Below are 2,733 nucleotides of genomic sequence, written 5' to 3'. Positions count from 1 at the left end.
GCCTGAGCAAATAATAGTGTTTCCAGGCCTGATTTAAAATAATGAATGTTTCAACAGTACTCAGGTGTTCAGGAAGTTTATTCCACAGGTGAGGAGCGGAGCATCAACATGTTGCTTCATCTTGTTTCTTCTGACTCTGGGAACACTTCGCAAACCTCGTGTTGAGGACCTTGGGGGTTTGGATGTTTCATATTCGACAAGTAAATCCAAGATCTATTTAGGCCTGAGACCATTTAAAGCTTTATAGACCAGAAGCAAGATTTTGAAGTCGATTTGACACACAAGTGCAGAGATTGAAGTTCAGGTGCTCCACTGTCATTATGTTGGTCAGGACTCTGGATGAGCTGCAGCTATCCAACAGATTTTAATCCTGAGACATGTCAGCACACCGTTACGATAATCCAGCTTGGATTAATACATTTCTCTGAATCTTGTTTGGTCAAAAATCCTTTAATTTTTGCAAAAGTCTTGCAGTCACACAAGGACTCGAACAGGAGATTTTGCCACTGTGATGTGACAGTGCTTGCTGTCGCTGTAAATGTCCGCTTAACATTCTGCTGTGCATTTATCCAACAGAAACTCAGAACAGCAACAGAGGTTTTTTTTCATTTGGATGACCACCTCACGGGTTAGCGTACATTAACAGGAATTGTCCAAACCAATCAGTTTCTTTCTAAACTCCATAAACACCTGAGTGCAAGATGTGTTATTTCAGTTGTGAAGAACTGAACTGTGGTCACTGGCATGTATTTAACATTCTTTGTTTGGTATTTTGGGCGCGTCAGGCATGTTGAGTGTTGGCGCTGATCGAGGAGCTTCACTGAGGCTCTGAAGCAAACATCAGTGCAACACATGGGAAGATGTCAATGAAACAGTCAACAGACTGTGATCCTGTCAGTCAAATTTAGTCCACATGCAAATTCCATCCTGTTGTTTCATTCTGAACATAACCACGGTACAAATAAAGAGAGGATGGGGGTTCACGTAACAAATACTATTTTGTGACATCCAAGCAATAATATTGATTATTTCAAATTATAACTCTAATAGTTAATAATAAACAAAAAAATCTCGACTGACAGCAAACAACTTCACAGATAATGGAAGAGAAATATCATTCCAGAAGTACAAATAGTTTCTTAACATTAAAATCTCCAATAATTTCAAAAATAAAATAAAACATGGAATTGAGTTTTTTCACATGTTGCAATGTTTGCAGTAAATTATAAAACACATCGATCTATAATATATAAACTACAAAGATTGCATCCTCACTGGTGTTTCGTTAGGCTATGTGAGTTTTTAGTTTAATTTCTTAAGCTATTTCTGATAATACATTATTCACTTTCTCATTTTTCCCCCCCAATCAAATGGATAAGTCCACTAATGAAGTCACAGATCACATGTATGAAAACAGCTGGAGAGAGACAGGCATATGGAATTATTAGATTTCAGAGATTTCACAGAGAAAGTTAAGAAAAATATACTTTGGAAGAGAAAGCCACTGAATTGGATGAAACCCAGTTTAAAGGATTTCAATACTCGACTGTCCTCCCATGGGTGCTGAAGCTTTTGTCTCTCCATACAGTCAATTTTAAGTAAGTCTTAAAATCACAAGTGTTGTGGCACTTTTTGTTTCATGGGCAGAAATCTCAAGGAGCACCCGTCGTTTTTCACAAAGGCAAATGAAAGAAATGCCAACTGAGACGTTCCCTTGATTTACACGAGCCGGTGAAACAGAACGAATTGCAATGAGAGGACGTGACATTTATTCCATGGTTTGCAGTGCACTCAGCTTATTATGACCCATAGTTGGGTTTTAATTTTGTAACGTACCTGCAGGAAGAATTGTGTGAAACAGCGTCAATCACAGCAAAAGCCCTGCAGTGACATATCTTCACTTCCCTGTGACAAAAAAGCTTCGAAAGGTTGTGGAACTTAAAAAGAGTGCAAAGAAGGAACTCAAGTGAACTGTGTAAACAAGAATTCAGGAAGTTTAGGTGGACGTAAACTATTTTGAGGAGCTGTTACCCACTTATTAATACTAGTGGATTTATATCAGTTTGCTTTTCTGCTATGGATAGAGCTTTTTTTAAATCCACGGATGATAGTCTCCACCCAGGGGTCCATCTTCATTACTCATCATCTCATAGCCACATTGTGCTCTAATTGAAATATCCTGGAATAGCCAGTGGACTGCCCTCTTGCCATCCAATCATGGAAAGGTGAACATCCACAACAATGCCCTAAGACATACAGCACAATGACACATCTTTCATCCTCACTCCTGTGAGAGTGACAGTAGACTCAGTAAAATATCTGATATCACACATCGAATGAATGTTGGGGAGGCTTCCTAGTTTCAAACAAGATGGACTTTGGCAATTACTATAACTTGTTTCTGGTGTGCTGTTTGTGGTTATCTGGCCTTAAATTAACTCATTTATTGTCTTGATTTTATCCTGAGTGGAAATCAGCATGTTTTTATTCATGGATTGAGAAGAGAATCAGAATCAGAATCAGAATTGTCTTTAGAGAGGAAATGTATACACAATATTTTAACAGTTTTGAAAACACAAATTACCCTGAAATCCATGTTGTTAAACTCCACGGTACATGGTAATTGCTTCGCCAAAGAAAACCCATGCATGCACACAGGAAAAAACATGCAAACTCTTTCCCACTGTGATGCTGCAGTAACCACTGCACCACATTGTATTCTTCTGTGTTCAA

This window comes from Blennius ocellaris, assembly GCF_963422515.1.
Source record: "Blennius ocellaris genome assembly, chromosome: 2".
NCBI classification, from domain to species: Eukaryota; Metazoa; Chordata; class Actinopteri; order Blenniiformes; family Blenniidae; genus Blennius; species Blennius ocellaris.
The sequence above is the reverse complement of the archived record's forward strand: the minus strand, read 5'-3'. Positions refer to the sequence as shown.